Here is a 25,308-nt window from a genome sequence, read left to right on the forward strand (position 1 = left end):
AGTGATGAAGCGATGTCAAAAGCTAAGATAGCCTGAAGGCTAGGCCTCTTGCACTAAACAATTAGCCAAGTTGTGAATGCAAAGGAAAAGTTCTTGAGAGAAGTGAAATGTACTAGTCATCAGGAAACACACAAATGATCAGAAAGCCAAACAGCCTTATTGCTGATATGGAGAAAGTTTTAGTGGTTTGAATAGAAGATCAGATAAGCCACAACATCCCCTTAAGCCAAAGCCTAATCCAGAGCAAGGCCCTAAAACTTTTTTCAATTTTATGAAGACTAAGAGAGATGAGGAAACTGCAGAAGAAAAGTTGGAAGCTAGCAGAGGTTGGTTCATGAGGTTTAAGGGAAGAAGCCATCTCCATAACATAAAGTGCAAGGTGAAGCAGCAAGTGCTGATATAGAAGAGGCAGCAAGTTACCCGGAAGATCTAGTTAAGATAAGTCATGAAAGTGGCTACACTGAACAACAGATTTTATTTTTTTTTACTTTTTTTTTAATTGATGTTTTAATAGTTTTTAACATTGTGAAATTTTGGGTTATACATTTTTGTTTGTCTATCACCATATATAGGACTCCTTTTACCCCTTGTGCCCACCCCCGACCCCCATTGTCCCTGGGAACCACAACACAGTTTTCTCTGTCCATGTGTTGGTTTATATTCCACATATGAGTGAGATCATACGGTTTTTGTCTTTCTCCTTCTGGCTTGCTCCACTTAACATAATACCCTCCAGGCCCATCCACGTTGTTGCAAATGGGACGATTTTGTCTTTTTTTATGGCTGAGTAGTATTCCATTGTATATATATACCACATTTTCTTCATCCAATTGTCAGTTGAGGGACACTTATGTTGCTTCCACTTCTTGGCTATGGTGAATAATGCTGCAATGAACATAGGGGTGCATAAGCCTCTTTGGATTGTTGATTTCAGGTTCATTGGATAGATTCCCAGTAGTGGGATGGCTGGATCATAGGGCATCTCTATTTTTAATTCTTTGAGGAATCTCCATACCGTTTTCCACAGAGGCTGCACCAGTTTGCATTCCCACCAGCTGTGTATGAGGGTTCCTGTTTCTCCACATCCTCTCCAACATTTGTTGTTTTTTGTCTTGGTGATTATAGCCATTCTAACCGGCGTGAGGTGATATCTTAGTGTTTTTTTGATTTGCATTTCCCTGATGATTAATGATGTTGAACATCTTTTCATGTGCCTATTGGCCATCTGTATATCTTCTTTGGAGAAGTGTCTGTTCATTTCCTCTGCCCATTTTTTGATCGGGTTGTTTATTTTTCTGTTGTTCGGTTGTGTGAGTTCTTTATATATTATGGAGATCAACCCCTTGTCAGATGTATGTTTTGCAAATATTCTCTCCCAGCTGGTGGGTTGTCTGTTCATCTTGATTCTGGTTTCGTTTGTCTTATAGAAGCTCTTTAATCTGATAAAGTCCCACTTGTTTATTTTTTCTTTAGTTTCCCTAGTCTGGGTAGGCATGTCATCCGAAAAGATTCCTTTATGACCAATGTCAAATAGTATGTTGTCTATATTTTCTTCTATGAGTTTTATAGTTTCAGGTCTCACCTTCAAGTCTTTGATCCATTTTGAGTTAATTTTTGTGAATGGCAATAGCAGATGGTCCACTTTCATTCTTTTGCACGTGGCTGTCCAGTTTTCCCAACACCATTTATTGAAGAGACTTTCCTTTCTCCATTGTATGTTCTTAGCACTTTTGTTGAAAATTAGCTGTCCGTATATGTGTGGTTTTATCTCTGGTCTTTCAATTATGTTCCATTGATCTGTGTGTCTGTTTTTGTACCAGTACCATGCTGTTTTGATTACTTTTGCTTTATAGTATGTTTTGAAGTCAGGGATTGTGATGCCTCCTGCTTTGTTCTTTTTTCTTAGGATTGCTTTAGCTATTCGGGGTCTTTTGTTGCCCCATATACATTTTAGTATTCTTTTTTCTATTTCCGTGAAGAATGTCATTGGGATTCTGATTGGGATTGCATTGAATCTGTAGATTGCTTTAGGTAATATAGACATTTTAACTATGTTTATTCTTCCAATTCACATGCATGGGATATCTTTCCATTTCTTTATGTCATCATCCATTTCTTTCAATAATCTCTTGTAGTTCTCATTGTATAGGTCATTCACCTCCTTAGTAAGATTTATTCCTAGTTATTTTATTTTTTTTTGATGCAATTGTAAATGACATTATCTTTTTGAGCTCTCTTTCTTTTGGTTCATTATTAGCATACAGAAATGCGACTGATTTTTGTAGATTGATTTTGCTGTAGTTGTTGATTATTTCTAATAGTTTTCCAATGGATTCTTTAGGGTTTTCTATATATAAAATCATGTCATCTGCAAATAGTGAGAGTTTCACTTCTTCATTACCTATTTGTATTCCTTTTATTCCTTTTTCTTGCCTAATTGCTCTGGCCAAAACTTCCAGTACTATGTTGAATAGGAGTGGTGAGAGTGGGCAGCCCTGCCTCTGAACAACAGATTTTCAATGTAGATGAAACAGCCATCTATTAGAAGAAGATACCATCTAGGATTTCATAGCTAGAGAGGAGAAGTCAATGCCTGGCTTCAAATCTTCAAAGGACAGGCTGACTCTCTTGTTAAGGGCTAATGCACTGGTGACTTTAAGGTGAAGCCAATGCTCATTTACCATTTCAAAAATCCTACAGCCCTTAAGAATTGTGCTAAATCTACTCTGCAGTGCTCTATAAATGGAAGAAGAAAGCCTGGATGGTAGCACATCTGTTTATAACATGGTTTACTGAATAATTCAAGCCCACTGTTGAGAACTACTGCTCAGAAGAAAACATTCCTTTCAAAATATTACTTCTCATTGACAATGCTCATGGTGATCCAAGAGCACTGATGAAGATGTACAATAAGATCAATGTTGTTTTTATGTCTGCTAACACAACATCCATTCTGCAGTCAGTGGATCAAGGAGTAATCTTGATTTTCAAGTCTTATTATTTAAGAAATACATTTCATAAGACTATAGCTGCCATAGATAGTGACTCCTCTGATGGATGTGGGTGAAATAAATTGAAAACGTTCTGGAAAGGATTCACCATTCTGGATGCCATTGAGAACATTCATGATTCATGGAAAGAAGTCAAAATTTCAACATTAACAAGAGTTTGGAAGAAGTTGATTCCAACCCTTATGGATGACTTTGACGGGTTCAAGACTTCACTAGAGGAAGTAACTGCAGATGTGGTGGAAATACTAAGAGAACTAGAATTAGAAGTGGAGCCTGAAGAAGTGACTGAATTGCTGAAATCTCATGATAAAACTGTAATGGATGAGGAGTTGCTTCTTCCAGATGAGCAAAGCAAGTGGTTTCTTGAAATGGAATCTACATCCGATGAAGATGCTGTGAAGATTGTTGAAATGACAACAAAGGACTTAGAATATTACATAAACTTAACTTTAAAGCACGGGCAGGGTTTGAGGCGATTGATTCCAATTTTTAAAGAATTTCTACTGTGGGTGAAATGCTATCAAACAGCATCACATGCTATAGAGAAATTGTTTGTGAAAGGAAGAGTCAATTGATGCAGCAAATTTCATTGTCGTCTGATTTTAAGAAATTGCCACAGCCACCCCAGTCTTCAGCAACCACCACCCTGATCAGTCAGCAGCCATCGACATCGAGGCAAGACCCTCCACCAGCAAAAAGATGATGACTCACTGAAGGCTCAGGTGATGGTTAGCATTTTTTAGCAATAAAGTATTTTTTAATTAAGGTATGTACATTATCTTTTTAGACATAATGCTATTGCACACTTAATAGACTACAGTATAGTATAAACATAAAATTTATATGCACTGGGAAACCAAAAAATGCATGTGATTCACTTTATTGTGATATTCGCTTTATTGTGGTGTTCTAGAACAGAAAGTGCAATATCTCTAAGGTATGCCTACATGTGTTTGTGTAGGGGTGAACAAAAGTTTTAGCAGTTAGCTTGCCCTTGGTTCAATTATAGAATCAATAATCAATCAAATTGCTTTCCTGATGTGAAGATTCTGATGCTAACAAAATTGAGTAGACTTGAAAAATCAATATATGGACAAATGACATGTTTTCCTTGATATCTGACTCTGGGAATTATTTTGACATGACCAGATAACTTCGACTAATAAAATTCCCTTCACATACAAAAGCAATTTAACTGGAGAATATAAAATAGTTCTTTCAAATAAATATTTTAAATTTTTTGGCTTTATTTTTAAAATTTTGCATGATTTCATACTTACACAAAAAAGTCTAAAAATAATACAAAATAATGAAAGAAACATGCATATATTTTTTCCCTGAACTATTAAAGAGTAAGCTGCAGATATGATGTCCATTTACAGCTAAATCCTCTGATGTTTATATCCTAATAACGAGGTATACACTTATGTACCCATGTACCAACGACATTAACTGAAAAAATATTTTTATCTAGCTTACAGACTTTCTTGAGATATTTTACGTTGTTTTGATAGTATCATTGAAAGCAAAATAATATCAAATATCATATATTGCATTCAATTGTCATGTCTCTTTGGTTTCCTTTGATCTGGAATAGTACCTGTGTCACTTTTTTGTATTTATGACATTCATATTTTTGAGAAGACAGCCATTCACTTTGTGGAATGTCTCATCTTTTCATGGTCCTTTTCATTCTTGATCGGGGTAATTTGTGTTTTGCTATTTTTGTGGATCAGGGTCCAGTCTTGATAGACATTCATTGAATTAATAGTCTTGTCACAAAGACAATTTTTGGTCTTCTTCATTCTGATTTGCATTTTTATTTCTATTTTAATAATTTCTACTTATTTTCTTTAATTTTTTTCTACTTTGTTTAGGGTTAATTTGCTTTTCCCTTTCAAACATTTATGGATTCACTTTTTTTTTTTTTGGTGGGGAAGATTGGCCCTCAGCTAACGTCTGTTGCCAGTCTTCCTCTTTTTTTGCTGAGGAAGACTGGCTCTGAGTTAACATCTGTGCTCATCTTCCTCTATTTTGTATGTGGGACACCTCCACAGCATGGCTTGATGAGTGGTGTGCCAGTCTGCGCCTGGGATTCAAACCCACAAACCCTGGGCTGCTGAAGTACAGCATGTGAACTTAACCACTATACCAGGCCAGACCCTGGATTCACTTTTTGTCATATTTCTATTAATTTTTTCTTCACTTTATTGTATTATTTATTTTCACTTTAACTCATCTGTGATAAAAAAATGCCAGTGATTTTTAAAATTTGTTTATTTACTTATTTATTTTAGGGAAACTTCTGTTATGGCCCAGGATATTTTTATTTTTGGAAAACATGGTGTTCAACAAATTGAAATCACCAACCTAACATAATGCAAGTAAAAACTGATATCATTTTGTAAAAGTCAAAGTAACTTCAGCTGACAATAATATTATAGACATGCATAATCCATAATATAAAGAAAGATAATAGACCACTGTAATTATTTTTTAATTAGGCTACTAAATTGAAGACATTTTTATGTTCAACACTCTTCAGACGTGCATCACTTGCAAGTGTCTGCATTTTCCCAGATGTCTGAGTCATACTTGAGATGTTTTTGCATTAAAGGCCTTTTACTTTACAAAGAATCAGTCAGATAAATATCCTGGGATTAGATATGCTGTGTGTGTGTGTGCATGCACATGAGTAGTTTTCTTCAGAACTATATCTCTTCATTGTAATTATTTACTATTAAATGGACAGTTTTAAAAACCAACGTGTTGTTGTATACGACTAAAGATTTGGATGTGTGAAGTTCAGATGCTCCATAAGTTCCAATCTTTTCTTATGATTGATTTTATGTTCACATCATTGTCATCTCTAAAATACAAAATATTTTATGTTTTTGATATGAAAGAGATATAGTCTAGTTTGCGATGACACTGAGAGTAAATCTGTAGAAGTAAAGAAAACTGAAGGTAACAAAAAGGCATTATGTAATAATATAAAAATTTTGATGTTAATTTATATTGTGTTCTATCATTCCCACTTCATTGTCAAAAATATCAGGGCATATACATGTGAACTTTGAATATAGATTAGCTTAAAAATCAAGATACTAATATTTATTTGAATTCTTTTCTCATTTTCAAATTCTCATACATTTCTTTGCCTTTTCCCATTTCTGGTTCATGTGCCTCTAACTATAGAACACAACAGTAGAGAAAAAAATTCTACTACATTTCTTTTTTTTTTTTAATTTTTTGTTTATTGCAGTAACATTGGTTTACAACATCGTAAAAATTTAAGGTGTACATCACTACACCTCCACTTCTGCACAGATTACATCATGTTCACCACCAAAACACCAACTACAACCCATCACCACACACATGTACCCAACCATCCCCTTCACCTCCCTCCCTCCCCCTCTCCCCCCCAGCAACCACCAATCCAATCTCTGTCCCTATCTGTTTGTTTATTGTTGTTATTATCTACTACTTAATGAAGGAAATCATACGGTATTTGACCTTCTCCCTCTGACTTATTTCACTTTGCATTACACCCTCAATGTCCATCCATGTTGTCACAATCTACTACATTTCTAAAAACTGTCTTCAGACATAAAATGAAGGTCAATGCAAATTTAACCACAAAGCTCAGAGTGTCTACATTTTTTTTATGTTGTAAAATTTTGCTTTTGTCTCCTTCCCAAGAACAACATGCTCTAAAATAAGATTCCAGTGAATTGTTTGCTAAAATGGGAAAGGTATTACGGATAGAGAAAAATAGAGTATGCACAGTCTAACGAAACGACATAAAATAAAGCTAAAATTCACATGGAATATATATACATATGGCAACTGTGCCAAGTCCTATGAATAAAAACAAAACTTTCTTTTAAGACAGATGTACATGGTGTCATTTAATCAAGTATTTATAGGTAAATATAGGAAAAGCATTCTTGTGACAGAGCATTCTCTAAATAAAATAGGTTTAATATTTCATATTATTGAGTAAGAAGTTCTTTGGCCTAATTTGTCATTAAAGTTTTTGCTCTCAACTGATGCAAAATTTAATAGCTTAACTATGGTATAAGCAGCTGCACGCTTTAAAAATTTTATTCTATTGTGTGTAATTATATTTATTTTCAGAAACATGGGGATCATAAAAACTATTAAGCATATGTATGGATTCCCATGATATTTTATACCGATAGAAAAACTTCCATTTAAACATGGAAAAATGAACACACAATTTATTTTTTCCCCTTCTGAAACCTCAGAAGGTTTTTTTTTTGATGATGTGTGAACGTAGAAGAACAAAGAACGTGGATGAGCAAATGTCAGCGTAAGAGATGTATAAAGAGAAGAGCTCCATAAGCAATCTATGTAGATATGTGTTAAGTGGCATATGGGACCTGAGAAACCAAATTCTAAATACCTGATAGGAGTGAAAAGTATACAGTCTGGAAACAAGCTGAATCACACATGGGGACTCTGGAAGATTTTGCTAATTTCAGGCACTATATCCATTTGAAGGCTGGTATATAGGTGTATCTGAAAAAAGGCATGATTTAAAGCCTGCAAATAAAACAATTACCACCTCTTCCCCTACCTGCTGCAACTCTGGAGTTGTAATCTTTGCAGATCTTCAACCAGAGATGTATTAGATTAAGATTATTGAAACTCAGTGAAGACTGGAGAGCTCTGTAGAAAATACAGGGAGTTATGTGGAAGTCTGGATGGTCAATTGCCCCAATCTCTTTCACTTGGCTATTGGAAACATAAAATCTATCTTTACCCGCTTCACTCATACTCTACCCTCACCTCCACTCCTACCACTGTGAGTAAAAAGACAAAGAGGCCTCTCTGGTCTAACATAACAACTATTGGGACTCCTAGAGTAAAATGGTTGAATGTCTGCCCAGTATCTTAATATGAAGCCCTCTAGTCAATAAACTCCACAAATGCTCACAAATTCCCAGCAACGTTTTAGTGGCTCACTCTTAAATATGAAAAAAATTGCCAAGTACAACTATACATTTGAGGGAAACCCTCTAACATGAAAAACAAACCAAAGCATGCATCAATTAACCAAAAACCAAAAAATAAAAATAAATAAAACCTATAAGGGGGGCCTGCCCCATGGCATAGCAGTTAAGTTTGTGCATTCCACTTCAGTGGCCTGGGGGTCCCTGGTTTGGATCCTGGGCACAGACCTACTCACCACTCATCAAGCCATGCTGAGGTGGCATCCCACAGAGAAGAACTAGAAGGACCTACAATTAGGATATACAACTATGTACCGGGGCTTTGGGGAGAAAAAAGAAAAAGAGGAAGATTGACAACAGATGTTAGCTCAGGGCCAATATTTCCTCAAAAAAATGCCTATAAGGAAACAAAAATTACAAAGTAGTACATGTAGCAGGAAAAAAAGAAACTACAAAAAATTTGATAATTGATATCCTAAAAAAGGTAAATAAAAGAAGATATTAGTTTCATGAAAAACAGAACAGCGTACTATAAAAGTGGAAAATTTAGAGAGCATAAAAGACTCTAAGATATATTTTTCAGAAAGTAGAACACGGGGGAATGTAGTTAGAAAATAAAACAGAAAAAGATAAAAATTTTAGAGAATTCACTGAATATTAAAAAATCCAGAATGTTGGACTAGAGGAAATGGAGGGAGAAAATGATCTAAGAACTAATACAAGAATAGTTCCCAGAACTAAAGGAAATGAGTATATAGATAGAAATACCTGAAAAAATAGATAAAAAGAAAGCCCATGTCAATACATATTACTGTCATTTTTTTTTTTTAACACAGACAAAGATTCTAAAAGCTTTTGAGGAGAGGTTTGAAGGGAAAGAGATAACACAGAAAGCATCAGGAGTGGCGTCAGATCTATCAATAGCAGTCCTGGACGTCTAGAAGACCTTCATAATTCACAGGGAAAATGCTTTTCTTCTCTTTTTTAAATTTTATTATTTATTTGTTGTTGTATTTATTTATTTTTATTGAGGTAACATTGATTTATAACATTGTATAAGTTTCAAGTGTACATCATAATATTTCGCCTTCTGTATAGACTACATCATGTTCCCCGTCAAGAGTCTAGTTGCTTTCTGTCACTGTACAAATGTGCCCCATTACCCCTTTTCCCCTCCCTCCACCCCCCGCTCTCCCTAGTAACCACCAATCTGTTCTCCATATGTATGTGTTTGTTTACCTTCCACATATGAGTAAATTGGTGCAGCCACTATGGAAAAAAGTACGGAGATTCCTCAAAAAATTAAAATAAAAGTACCATATGAAGGGATAATTTGGCACATGTGTGTGGTGATGGGTTGTAATTAGTATTTGGGTGGTGAACATGATGTAATCTATGCAGAAATAGAAGTATAATGATGTACACCTGAAATTTATACAATGTTATAAACCAACGTTACTGCAATAAACAAAAAATTATTAAAAAAAAAAGAAATAAGTCAGATGGAGAAAGACAAATGCCATATGATTTCACTCATATGTGGAAGATAAACAAAAGAAAATGCTTTTCAATCTAGATAGCTGTATCTAACAAACTATTGTTTGAGAGTGAAAGTAAACCAAAAACATTTTCAGAAGAACTCTCTGAAAATATTAACTTTCCTAATTACTGGAAATAACTACATCAACTAAACTAGTGGGATAAACAAAGATGAAGAGGAATATGGGAGTAAGGAAGGAGAAGTTAACCTTGGAAGAGAGGGAATGAGAATGCCTAGGGTCAAGTGAAGGCCTATAGCATTTTAAAGCTGGAAAGTAGATTTCAAGTACAAATCATGATGACAACGGTGAGGAGACTGAGAGGTGCAGAGATGTACACTCATAAAAAAATGAAACAGAAGTTATTGTGTGCTTGCTTATTACTGAAAGTATAACTACAATTTTGTTTCAGAATTTGAGTTTGTGATTATGTTTAGTATGGAAAATCTAACAAACAGAATATTGTGAATTCCCAGTGAAAACAGTGTTGCTTAGAAAGGAAATATGCTATATGCTTCGGTTTATAAAAATTATAATTTCAGTATTTGTAAATATTGACTATTGATTTAACCTAAAATTCTATGACAGTAATGGGAAAATGGTGGAAAGAGAAGAATATTGATGTACATTTTTGTTGGGGTACTAGAGAGAGACACCTGTTGTAAGAGAGCTAAATCTTCAAATTTATTAATAATAGAAAGTTATTAATAGAAAGTTATTAATAATCTCTAAAACTTAAAAACAAAAAGAATTACAATATGATGTCTTTGAAATTTGTCAGAAAATAACAGAATAAACTACTCAATGAGCATAAAATATTTGTCTGAAGAAGAAACTAAGGGGAGGTGATAGAAAACAGTAGTGTTTATTTTGAGCCCTGTAAAAATAATTGACTTTTTAGAATTATGTGTATATAGTGCCGTTATAAAATTTAAATTAAATTCAAATAAAGTATACTATTATGTTACTGAGAGCGTAGTGTCGCCTCATTCTACCAGTGAACACATGAAAAAACAACCACAAAATTGCATGACAAAGTGGGGAAATCTCCTGTGGCATTCATATGGGATAATATATTTTATTAAAATAAGCTTACTTGCCACACTGATTCTATACATTTCTTTTTATATCAAAACTTTATGCTGTGATGTATTTCTGTAAGTAGTTTTATTATAATATATATATGCTATACGTCCTCGTTTACTGGTCAAAAATAAATGATTGATAGATATGGAGTCACTGGCTTTGGTCAGTTCAAAAACAGAGATACACAAATGATATTTTTAAGGATCTTTATGTATAAAATTAAGAAAAGAAGATTAAAAGAAAAAAAGGAAGGAAGGTTTTGTTTAACTTAATGTTTAGTGAAAGATTTTTTTTTAATTATTAATCTTTACATATTGAATATAACAATATAATCAGTCCTGTGATTCTCCATACTTCCTACTAAAAAATAATGAAAATATTTCTCCAATCTCCCCAGGAAGTAGGAGGGAAAAAAAAAATATACCAATCCTGGAAAATTATGCCATAAACATTTAATTAAAATATATCAATGTTTCAATTACTATTTATTGATCACCTACTGTAAGAGTTTTAGACACTTCTCTGGTCAAAGAAGGCATACAGATTTTTAAGTCATGATCTCTATTGTACAGAGCTGAAGGCTTTAAATTGTGTCAAGAACTCAAATGTAATTAAGACATCTGATGTTGTTGGCAGAAAGCAAATGAGACTGTAAAGAAAGGAACTGAAGATAAAAAATATTTTATGAGAATGGTTCACATTTGAGTTTTTCATTAGCAAATGAGGATTCCCTAGAGAGAAAATAAGATATTCTGAAAGAAAATGAATTACATGTGTGTTGTTTATTGTTTTTGTAAAGGGTCATACTGAACAGAAGAGCTTGTTCTATCTTACCCTGGCCATGTTTTCATCAAATCTATTGTATTTTACTTGTTTAAAATCATGACATGCGCACGTGTGATAGCAAGTGCAGTGTGTATGTAAATGAGTGCATGTGTGCACGCTGCCTGATCTGTTTTATTTTTCTATTTTCTTTGAAGTCATGGAGAGCTCTGACTTCTTCTGCTTCCTTTTCATGTATGTGTCTTTTTTGGTATGCTCTTCATCTCCATTCCCTTTATCTCCGCCTTATCTTTTTCTTCTAACCAGTTTTCTCCTTGTTCTTTTAAAGTTCAGTGGGGCCAAGCAGTTCACCACTAGTGGATTATCTCAGTACTACATAGGAAATAGGATTGAATTGGAGTAAGCACAGACTTCAAATTGGATTACTTGGCTAAAACACCCTCTAAAAAATCTTACTACATTCTCTTTTCCAGAGGTATTTTTTAGTTCAGGTTTTCTCATTCAGGAGAGAGAGTCTGATTCACAATGAAGCACGTTAAGACACAATTTCTTTTTTTTTTTTTTTTGTGAGGAAGACCAGCTCTGAGCTAACATCCAGTGCCAAATCCTCCTCTTTTTTGCTGAGGAAGACTGGTCCTGGGCTGACATCCATGCCCATCTTCCTCTACTTTATATGGGATGCCGCCACAGCATGGCTTAACAAGCAGTGCGACGGTGCGCACCCGGGATCCGAACCGGCAAACCCTGGGCCGCTGCAGCGGAGCGCGCACCCTTAACTGCTTGCGCCACCGGGCCGGCCCCAAGACACAATTTCTTGGTGGTGTAATTTAGTGATCAGTTTCCCCCTTCTCCATTTTGACAGTCTCATTTTCATCGAGAGACTGTTTTGTAGAAAATAAGAGTCATATGTTAATCTGTTTCTTGCCCATTCTTTGCTCTTCTGTTTTCATCTGTCCATTGTTTGCTCTTCTAACTTCAGAATTGAATCTCTAGTTAAACAGTCTTTATTTCTTCTATGGCTACCCACACACCTGGATCTTATCACTTAAAACAGAATTTGAAAACCAATGTAATCTCAATAAAAACAAAACAAAACAAAAACAGAATTTTAGAGTGGGCTGTCGAATGACACTTTATTCTAGAGTACATTTATTTCCAAAGTGTGAAACAGTTACTTCCATTTGTATCAGTCTGCTTCATTTTGGTCCACATCATGCTATGTATGACAGGTATTCTTTATACTTTGTTTGAAGTGTGAAGTTCAAATTTTCTTTTCTTTATTGCTATAATTGCAGAACCTAAGGTATGTCTTTCGTATCATAGCATTCAATAAATACGTGGTAAATGGATGAATTAATGAATGCATATACTTTGCATTACAAAGAAAAACTAATGAAATTTACCTATCGTCATGAAAAATACTATTTAAGCTATATCTAATACTCTGTTTTCTTGTTGTAATACATATAGTACTCAAGACATTTTGACAATAAAATTTCTACTGAAAATGCCAGAAATGTTATTCAAAATTGAAGAAGAAGAATGAGGAAGAAGTGGAGAAGGAGGAAGAAAGGCAGGAGGGGGAGGAGGGGGAAAAGAAAGAGAAGAAATATTAACTGCCAAATATAGGTGAATGTCTACAGGGTTGAGCCTGCTTTAGGAATGACTAGATGCTAACATTCAGAATAGGTTCTATAAATGTTATTTCTTCTTTCTGTTAGCTTTACTTGACTGTGCTGTGTGTTCAGTAAGGCAAGAGGGCCAATGAACAGCCCAATCTTCCTCATCCAAAAGAGAATATCTTAGACAACAGCAGAATAGACACGTTTGGTTCATTTGTCCAACTCTGAATATATCATGGTGTTCAGATGAAGTGGTAATGTGACTATACACATTTGGATCAAAAGACTATCCTTGGGGGCAATATACTATTAATCATTGGTATATTTTCATTATAGGTTGTGTATAAATAATACACTTTGAATGTTTGATATTGTATATGGCTCGTGAAAAAGAATTTAATTTCTTCAAGCAAATAATATTCTGAATGATATGTAGATTTTATGTATGTGAAAACATTTTTAGAACTCTCAAGCTAGAAACTATAATGTTTGTCAATCACTTCCTTGTAGGGTCCCCTTATAGACTGGGAGGAGGGAGGCTGACTCAGTTTCAATAGAGGCCCCAGAGTACCATAGCCTCGTGCTTATCTTGTATAACTGTTGAAAATAGTGGCAGGAAAGGGATTTCTATAGGCTTCAATGCTTGTCACTGACAGCAGGGAACAGTGATACTCTGGGAGAGAGAGAGAGACATTGCTGAAAAAGATGCCAAAGAAAGACTAAATTAAACTTTCTAGCATTAACAAGGAATCGATATATTTTTTTTAACTCTGAGTTCTATGAAAAAAATTTTACTCTACATTCCACGCATATGTTGTTTATTTTTATCTAAACAGACTTATATTAACCAGACTATAAAATCTGAAAATATAACTTTCCAATGTTAGTTTTAAAAAAGGTGAGATCACAGTAATTAATTCAGAGATATCATAATAACCATCTGAACAATCATAGCACAAAGTGCTTATTATTATTAACCTTTAGTTGCTTTCTGTCATGAGGTTAGTGCCATTAAGTTCTTAAGGAGGAATCAATAGGAAAGAGAGTTTTTTTGATTGGTTGAGTTTGATTAAATAAATTTGAAGAGAACTTCTGAAAGAAAACTATTCAATATAGTATAAAAATAAACTAAGAAATCAAACAAATATGGACTTACAAAGGAGCAGGAGACCTAAAAATCCTCCTTCAAGTGGCATATGTAACAAATGTTTTAATATTGATTTTTCAATTAATATTTGATTTCTTTTGGTTACTTAATCATTAAGGTGAAAAATGAAAGTATTGTTAAAATAAAAATAAGGACCTTCTTTTCCATCATTTCCAGAAAACATTAAGTACATATGGAAATGTCGACATATTTTGAATGATGACTATACACAGATGAGATCTTTTTCCTCAATTTTAGGGCAAATAGGTTAAAGTTTATGAGATGTTTAATCATGACTTGCTAAGAACATTTTTTCCTAAGTGTTAGCGTAATCATATTTGCTATAGTTAAACCAGCATCTGCTGTAACTTGAAACATGCCCTAGTGCATTTAAAACAACAGATCACAGCAAACAATGATGACTGTTTTCAGATACCTGCTGCAACGCACAATTTCTTCTTGGGAATCAGTAGTGCTGTTTTTTAAATTTTGTGTTTTCCACTATCTGAACTGAAAATTTGAGAGATGTGCCTTTTTTTGTGTGTGTGAGGAAGATCAGCCCTGAAGTAACATCCAGTGCCAATCCTCCTCTTTATGCCAGGGAAGATTGGCCCTGGGCTAACATCCATGCCCATGTTCCTCTGCTTTATATGGGATGCCGCCACAGCATGGCCTGACAAGCGGCGTGTTGGTGTGCGCCCAGGATCCGAACCTGCAAACCTCCGGCCGCCGAAGCAGAGCACGTGCACTTAACCGCTGAGCCACTGGGAGGCCCCGAGATGTGTCTTATTATAAGTTTTTAGGCATTATTGCTTCAAGATAGAAAACATTTCACCAGGAAGGATAACTTATGAAATATAATAGGAGAAGATTTTTGGTCAAATATATTTTCTCAACTTTTTTGGAGGCATATATTGCCTAACTTAAAATGCACCCACTTTAAGTGCACAATTCAATGACTTTTGAAATACATACACTGTTGTAACCACCACCTCAATAAAAATACAGAACATTTCCTTCAATCACCTCAGCCAGCCTCCTGGTTCCCCTTTGCAATCAACCCCTCCCACGTTGGCACCAATTACTGATGAGATTTTTAACAATAGATTAGTGTTACCAATTCTACAACTTCATATATGTGAAATAATACAGTCTGTACTATTTTATATTTTATATTGTTTTTTCCCCGACATAATATTTTTGAGATCTACCCCTGTCGGGCCAGTATCAATTATGCATGGTTTCCTTTAACTCTTTGATCATATTTTCCATTAGTAATTTGAAAACATTCAAAGTTCCTTCTTTTAAGTCTTTGTCTCGTATATCCAACATCAGAGTCATATGAGATCGGTCTCTATTAACAAATTTTTAATTCTTGGCTATGTGTCACATTTTCCTGTTTTTTCCTGTGTTGCATAATTTTTATTTTGGACAAGACGTTGTTAATGATACATTGAAGACCACCAAGATTGTTATACTCCTCTGAAGAGTGTCGATTTTTCAAAAATATTTTAATTACTCGCTCAGCACTTGAACTTGTGCAACTTGCTTTTAGATTCTGTTTGTACCTATCTGTGAAAAATCTGAGGATTTTCCAAGTCTCTCTAACACAGCCTTCAACTTTTGTCTCCCCTGTGGATTTTGCAGGGCTTGCTTTGATACTTTCTTAAGATAGTAATCCATCTGAGATCTAAGACCTAGTCTTTACTGATAAGTATAGCATTTCTGTTGTCACAGCTGAATGCTAGAGGTGGTAATATGTAAATTATGGCTGGTCTGGAAATCCAACATTTCTATAGTATTGCTTGGCATTTAGTGTCTCTATTCTGTTTTCAACCCCACGGCAACTTGTCTCTGGTGATCCTCACGTGATGTTGTTCTGAGGATGTACTGCCCACTTCTTCTCCAAGGGCTTCAGGGAATCTCCTGAGTTCTGGGGTCTCTGTCTGGGCAACACCCTCCTCTCTAGTGCTCTACTCTGCTGAATTCAGCTACTTCATCTGCCCTGAACCCTGATCTCTCCCCCTCAGCTCAGAGGGACCACCACAATCTAGTGTGACTAGAGCTTGCTGCGCCAGTCAGCAAATAGAACATAGAGAGCTGGAGTGATTTGAGGGCTCGCATCGTGAGTTTTCTTTCTTTTTGTAATTGCTATTTTGCACTGCCGAATGCTGAAAAGCATTTATCTCGTATTTTTGTCTGATATATTTCGTCCAGATTTACGTTTTTTAGAGAATTAAGAACAATCTGATGTCAGTTACTATTTCACCACTGGAGCAGAAGTCCATTCAAACATAAATTATTTTTAATTGTATAATTTCCCACAAAATTACACGAAAAATAGAAAATGTTTCATTATGAATGATAATAGAGAATTGCAAGTCTTTTCATTCAAGTGGACTTTTGACTTTTTATATATTTTGAGTTTTTAATAATTATCTGAATTATTTAAATCATCTTTAATTTATTTAAAATATTTATTAAAATAATCTTCAAGTATACATAAGATGGTCGGGATCACAGAAAGATTATTATTGTTTATTTAAAAATCAAATAACAATGCTGGGGCTTCCCACATATCAATTCTTACCACTGGGGCATTGCAATGAAAGCCCTAAATGTCCCACACATGCCAAATTCTAGGTCTGTATCATAGATCCATAGAGGAATAAGAAAAATCCCGATTTTCTCTGGTTATATGCATTAGAAAGATGCAGCTGTGAACTCTTTCCCTCCTTAAAGGAGGTTGAAAAATCTTTGCTATTTGGAGACAAAATGGAAAGAATTGTGAATTCACACACTAACACTTTGGGATGTAAATAGATGTGTATATATCTCTAGGGACCAGATATGTCTTGGTGTCTTAGGATTTTACAACCTAGTGACATCTCCACGGTCCTGGTCCTCATTTTCCCATGCAAAGAGTTCTCTCAAAATCTATACAGATGTAAATGAACTTCCAAAGTCTTGTTCTTGGCCCAGAATGCCCACTTCTTAGCAAAATTATTGCAGGAAGTCTCTACTCTGCAGAAACACAAAAATATTTCTATACAATCAATATATCCCACGAAGAAAAAATTTAAGAGGAAATATAAAACCTTATTAGAGATGGTTATAAGATATTTACTCTGTGGGTAATTGAAACAAACTAACAGAATGTTATAAAACTCTTAATATTTTGCTTGGAAGCAAATCATTACAAATATATCTCTAATATACACACTAATGGATACCTCAGTCTGCATCATGAAGATAATTTTTGGGCTGATGATACTATTTCAAACTTGATTGTAAATAAGAGCAATTATGTAAATTCATTCAAAAGTATACTTAGAATTGTTTAATTTTATTTTATGTAAATTACAACAGTGAAAAAATATGCACCTCATGGTAAAAACTTTTGTTGCAACTTAAGAATGTTTCTACCAATTGTCTAAAAAAAGAAAAGAAAAGCATGGCATTCTAATTCCCTTTCTTTGGTTGTTATTATTAAATAACATCAATGATGTACAATCCCTTGAACTCACTAATACAATATAAATGCTATTTATAATATCTATTTATGGATTAATAAACTATACCAAAGTTGCAACAGTAACTATAAGAGTAGTACCAACAAAAATTTGAATAAGGATTCCAATTCAATATGAAACTACCTAAAGAAATAAGAATAAAAACAATGCCAAAGAATCTGTAGTTAATACTTACCTGCTGGTAATTCTAAAATTATTTGGAAATAAGGAATCTTCTCCCCTTAATATTAGCCATACTATATTATAGTTTTAAATCACCATGATGTCATGGATATTCTACCATCAAAACTTTCTTTTTATAATGGTATAAAGGAAGCAGGATTTATACCATTTTTCCACATTTTTCTGTGGGGAAAAAAAAAAACAGTATGATGAGAGTGATCCATTTTTCCTGAAGCAGTTACATCAGAATTAATACTTAACTTTAAAAACAAAGACTTTGTGACTCTTTGCATTCAGATGACAGTAAGAATTTACCAAAAGTCTGAAACCACAGTCTTCTGGATATGTGCCATGTATAGTGATGTAAAAGGTCTGCATTATATGCCAGCTATGGTCAAACTTGGATCCTCTCCAATCCTGGCTCTTCCTTGATCAATCAAACTTAGTTAACCAGACGTCGTCATTACGTGAAGATGGAGTTAGAAATTTCACACTTGTATCTATAATTCATTGAAGATTTTTTGTGTATTGAATGATGTAAAGCTGTAAGGTCATATTTTACCTGCATGAATACAAAAATGACACAGCATCATTTATCAAAAAATACAGGTTTCCCCAATAAATCTCTCTTTCTACCTCTATCAAACGTGTATGTATATATATGTGAGGGTCTTTCTTAAGGTCTTTGTGTTTCTGTTTGTCTACTTGTCTATCCCCAATATTATTGCCTTAATTACTATAATTTGAATAATTCCCATGTCTGATATAGCTGGACCATGAGGAACCACATCTGGATTTGATGTAGAGGACTGCATGTCATATAAGGAGTAGATTTTCAAATGGATAAAGTAACTAGACAGTTCTTTGGAGTTGTATTATTTTAGTGAGAGATAACTGTGTAGTTTGTGTGGGAAAGAAAGTTGTAGGTGGACATGTAGGTGGTCAAAGAGATAGAATGTTCTAGAGACTGCTTATTTTCCCACAATAGTTGTTTTCTCTCTCTTTCTGTCCCTTTGTCACTCTCTTTATCTCTCTCTCTCTTCTCTCTCTCTCCATCTCTAGCTCTCCAGCTACAGTATTGAAACACCTGATCTTCATCAGGACACACAACCATCGGGATTAAGTTATACACTTCCCAGTCACCCATGGAGCCAATTGTGGCCATGTTTATATTTTTTAGCTAATAGTTTGTAAGTGTAGTGTTGTGTACAACTTTCAGAACACGTTACAAAAAAATAAAAGTGACGTGATGGCCTTCCTCATCCCATCTTCTTTCCTGTTGACTAAAACGTAGACTCAATGCCTGCAGCTCCAGACACCATCTTAGAGAATAAAGTTACTTTGGGAATGGAAGTCATAAATAGCAGAGGAAAGAATGAATGTGCCTTGGTCTCTAAAATAGGAAACATCATACTACTTCTAGATCCATTATTGGGATAATGAATGTACTTGAGAAAAAAATAACATCTTTGTTTATTTTTAAGCAACTATAACTTGAGATATTTTGTTACTGACATCTATAATTCATCACAACTAATCCATATGACAGTAAGGAGTCAGGTTACAGTTTATTTTCTTAATATTCAAAATAACTATATTGAATGTCTATTGAAGCATGATTAGAGGTAATGGTAGGAACTGTGTATCATCTAACATAATCAGAAATGAATAATTTTTATTTCAGGAAAATTAAAAAATAACTTTAAGAGAGAGATACAAAATAATTCCACACAAAAGAATCATAGTTTAATCACACAAATATGATAAATAATATAAATAAGAATGTACAACATCCTAAACAAATAACTTCTAGTAGGAGGAACAAAGGAATTTCAAGTGTATTTCAAAAACTACTTTGATTTTAAGTTGAAATACTTTATATAAATCTACATAGAAAAAGAAAACAATCATAACATCAGTTACCTTTTTATTCAAGTGTGATATCATAGCTGCATGATAATGGGTTAATAACGTATTCAGAATGCTATGAACTTCTTCAGTTTCCAAGGCAACTAATTTTTTCATTTTCTATTCAAAGTGTAAGGGCTTTCTGTTAATTAAAGATATTGTAGTACCACTTTCATTTAAGGATCAGAAAAAAAAGGAAATTCATTAAAAATTTTAACATTCTACAAAAAAAGCATAAATGAAATTTTTATTTTACCAATTCGTATTTTATATAGACTCTTTAAATTATATATATGTGGAATTTAATAAACAAAACAAAAATACTCTCAATTAGTTATGCAAAAAAACACAAAATTAGAAAAAAAGCAAAGAACATTTTTTATAATTGTCATCACTTTTTCATAGTTTATACTAAAGCATCCCTGAAAATCAGAAAATATTTAGGTAACTCTGTTCCTCAAGTAGCATCATGTTCTCTGGGGAGATTGTACACTTTCTATAATTTCTCACATTACAGTGCTGGATATTTAGGCAATTAGAGCCCATCTTATCAGCCTTCAGATCCTCTGCTTTTTTCTTAAGATCTGTGATAAATTTGTTCTGGATTCCTCAATTTGACTCCCAGTAATTAAAATGTCCCCTTTGTGCATAAATCATGTTCTACTCTTTTGATGAAATAGAAATGCCATGGAATGGAAGTTCTCTTGAAAGTTAGAGGTGAATAATCAGAACCCCAACTTTGCCAACTGAAATAATCTCTGGGAAGGAATGATAGCTATAGTACCTTCAAAGGGTTAGGCAAATCCACATGTCATCCACATGCCATCAAAGAATAATAATTAGTAGAGTAATCTAGATCTCTCTTATGAACACAGAATTATCCTAAAAATCTTTTAAGTAAACGGAGATTCTAAGTGTGGCTCTAGGGATTTTTTTTTTTTAATTCATTAGGTAAAAAGGACATAGTGCTTTCAAGGGCCTAAGAAATGCACCAGACCTAAAAAATACCCCAAAATAAAAAAATACATTATCTCAAATATACTAATAAATATCTGGAGGTTAGTAAGTAATGCATATTCACTGAAATGATACAAAATATAATACTGTATACAATTAACTATTCTATCAGAAAATAATGTATTTATAAAATACATTACATTTAAAAATAATTTTGTTCCTATTTTTTCACTTTGTAAAACTTTTCAAGTTCAGATTTTCCATGGTAACTTATAAATCATAGCCAATTGAAAATTTAATGAGTTCATCATTACAGAATAATTTCAAAAGCAAATTATTTACAAAATTCTTTAACATTTTTACAGCAGGTGAATCCATTATAGATATATTTATATTCTTATTTTTAACATGTGTTAGAGTCTGTAAGTTAAGAGCGTCTACGTTCTGTAAAAGTATTTAAGTAGCCCTAGTCTTTCAAATACCAACCCATTTAGCCAAGCTTTAAAATATCATGTTAAATTTTTAAAACATTAGATTCAATAGACAATAAAACATATGTGGTTTTATTTCTCTTTTAGCATAGTACTACTCGGTATCATAAAGACAAATTAGATGTATTTTCTTCCTTCAATATATTCTATTAAAGAAATAATATATGGACAGTTGTCATATAACGCTTCTGGAGAGAAGTAGAAAATTTTAACACGTCTAACATTGTGTTAGTTGTTCTGCTTAGTTGATTTTGCCTGACTGTAGTGGATACTGTTAGCAAAGAACTCTGAAGGGTGTGAGATTTTACCCTCCTTACTAGCCAACAAGTCAGCCTACTACAGTTATAAATATCTGTACATGTATAAAAATCTGTACCTTGTTTATACATATGATTATGTATATATATTAACACATTTATGTTACATGTATGTATTATGAATATTTATGCACATATATGTATGTGCACGCGTGTGTGTGTGTGTGTACAGAAGATCCAGAATCTTTGGGTCAGAGACAAAGACCATTTACTATTCACAGAAATAGCATCAACCATAGCAATATTTTGTGCCAGTTTCTTGAGTATCAGTCCCCACAGGGTGACTAGGTGAGGGCTAGATGACACCTGTACATGCAGTGGGGTGCAGATAGAAGAGGAACCCCATGTTAGGAAACACTTATCTCATACAGGGCTGTTGGTGATCTGTCTATCTAAGAAAGGGGCAGGAGGGCTTGTCTTTATTCTGAAATATAAGAACATCTTCTCCAGAGAGGAGAATATTTTACTATCCTGGAATGTTTCTGAGGACAGAGACCTACTCTATTTGTGCTATAATAAAAGCTGCCTTCTCTGGCACTAAGGGAGACACTAGCTATATGTTCAAAGGCTATTTTTCTATGCATTTTCTATGCATAGCAAAGTTCTGACTCTCAAAGATAAATTGAAGGCGTTTATTCACGACAGCATAGTTTAGTAAAGGGAATATATTTTTGCAAATATACAAATATCCTTGCAAAGACTATCAGGGCCATTTGCTCAGAAGATCCAGACTGTGTGAACATAAGATGCTCATGGAGAATTGTGTGTCTCAATGGACACGTAATCTTAATTGTGGTATTTAAATATTTCATCCAGCATAGTTACTTTTATATAACAATATCTGTTGAGAATTATTTAATTAACTTCTAGAAAGTTGAATAATAGTAACAACAACAGGAATTTTTGAGAATTCTGAATCCATACTTTTGAACAAATAGAAACATTCTATTCTAGTCAACTAGAATACTTGTTGAAAGTTCATTCCAGTTTTGCAATCCATGCTGGAAACAACTCTAATACTTCTCAATTTGTAATACCTGATAAACAGAATAATTCCTCTATGAAATCCTTATGCATTTCCTCCTCCTCCCATTCCCACTTCCTCCATAGTAACCCAGGAAGTAATTGTTGTTTTTGTTTTTTTAAACAGTTACATATATATCACAAGCTATACAATGAAAGTACCAATTCCATATAAAACACAAACTATCTAATAAATGATACCATGAGATTCCCCCAGGGAAAGTAAACTGTTTATTTACTTGATCCAAGCCAGTAGATTTCCTGAAATAAACTACGTCTTTTCTAAGCAATAGCATTTGGCAAGAGTCAACCCACAACCCACAAACACTACGGTTTGTGTTATGCAAAAATGATCATTTTAACAAAAATATATCCCCACATTTATCCTTCAAAATTTCCAAAATTAGCCATCGGATTGAGCAATTTAAATGTATAAAAATTTTTAAATTGTTATTTGGAGGAATAGGTCAGATTTTTATTTAGAAATCTCTAATTTTATGGGCTCTTTAGAGGTTGTCAAATCCAACTGCTAGCAAATACTTGATGCCATTGACAGCAAACTGACAACTGGATCCTCAGGACTTCACTAATCCTTCACAGAATCCATTTTAAGATAATTATGAAACTTTTTAGTGGTATGCTGGTTCATTTTCTAAATTGCTATAGTTTTTTTATTGTGGAAAAATACATACAAAAAATTTATCATTTTAACCATTTTAAAGTACACAATACAGTGACACTTAGTACATTCACAATATTGTGCAACTGTTACCACTATCTAGTTGCAGAACATTTTCATCTCTCCAAAGGAAACCCTGTAGCCATTAAGCAGTCATTCTCCATTCTCCTCTCCTTCCAAGCCCTGACAATCACTAATCTGCTTTCTCTCTCTCTGTATTTGCTTATTCTGTATATTTAATATAAATTGAATCATGCAATATGAGGCCTTCTGTCCTGATTTTTTTGATTAAAATAATGCTTTCAAGGTTCATTCATGTTGTAGCATGTATCAGTACTTCATTCTTTTTATAACTAAATAGTATTCCATTTTACAGAGAGACCACATTTTATTTATTTATTCCTCAGTTAACAGGTACTGGGATTGTTTCCACTTTTTGGTTTTTGTAAATTGTGCTGCTATGAACAATCACATATGAGTTTTTATTTGAACGCCTATTTGCAAATCTTTTGGATATATACTTAGGAGCGGAATTGCTCTTACACGGTAATTCTATGCTCCTTCTGAGGAAGTGTCAAACTGTTTTTCACAGCAGCTGTGTACCCTTCTATGCTCTCACCAGCAATGCATGAGGGTTCCAATTTTCCAATTTCACCACATCCTTGCCAATATTTGATATTTTCCATTTTTAAAACTTCTGATAGCCATTCTCGTGGGTGTGAAGTGTTACCTCATTGTGGCTTTGATGTGCATTTCTTAAAGGCTCATAACATTTGATCCATAAATGGATATGGTTTTTAACAATTGGTCTTCTGACCTTTAGGGCCACACGGCAAGTCAATTATACAAATAATTTTAAGGCTCCCTTTTCAATAGTCATGACTTTTGTGGTCCAAGTGCAATCTAATTTTAGATAAATTTCTTCTTAAAATGTAGAAAACATTGTTATCATGAGACTCACTTATAAACTCTGGGGCTAACTAAGATTACTACTAGCATGAATCTAGTTCTGAAATAGACATTCTGAACAAAACTTATATAATAGAGGGTGGAAAAAAAGGATTCCCCTCTCCTTGCGAAAGTCACATTTTCCTCCAAATTTAGCATTCTCTGATTCTGTGGAATTTTAGAAAAAGTTGCATTACCCCCTTGTCACTACTACATTAACAATAGCCAATGATATTCAAGAAGTCTCCTCATAGCCATCTCTTCCTTTGAGCTTTTAGGATCTCCTGACAATATTTTGGTTCTTGCAACCCTCCTCCAAGTTCAGTATCAATTGGCCAAACGCCCAGAAGACCAATACTGTATATTATCTAGAGCAGGGGTCAAGAGTTAGGCAGTAAATATTTTAGGCTTGGTGAGCTATGTGGCCTAATATACCATTGATTTGATTATTCAAATATACCAATATTGTATAAAAACGTCCATTGACAATACATGAAAAATGAGGGTAACTGTGTTCCAATAAAATTTTCTTCACAAAAGTAGGCTGTGGAATAAATTTGTCTCAGAGACCAGAGTTTCTAAGCCTTGATGAAATATAAGATGGCATAAATAATCATTAGGTGACTGCTATAAAATGTAGCATGCTAAAGCAGTCTTGTCCAAAAAAAATATAATGTAGACCACATATGTAAATTTATATTTTCTTAAAGACTCACACAAAAAAGGAAGAAGAAACATCAAAACTAATTTTAATAATAGGGTTTAACTCCATAAATTCTAAATATTATTTCATAATATTTAATAACATAAGATTACTGATATTTTATATTCATTTTTCACATAAGACTTTAAAATTCAATGAACATTTTACATTTATATCACATAAGATAAGAACACAAATTTTCATCAGAGATACTTGATTTTCATTTAGGTTTTACAAAATTTACAGTTTTATAAAACTGTGTAAAAAGTATACACACATACATGTATAAAATGTAGATACACATTCTCATGTAGTTCCAAACATACTTAGAAATTTTCTAATAATTGAATGAAGTAACAAAACATTATTTTCATTTAATGATCTATGTTCAAAAACTTGATTCATTTTTTGATACAAG

Source organism: Diceros bicornis, chromosome 11, assembly GCF_020826845.1.
Source record: "Diceros bicornis minor isolate mBicDic1 chromosome 11, mDicBic1.mat.cur, whole genome shotgun sequence".
Classification (NCBI taxonomy): domain Eukaryota; kingdom Metazoa; phylum Chordata; class Mammalia; order Perissodactyla; family Rhinocerotidae; genus Diceros; species Diceros bicornis.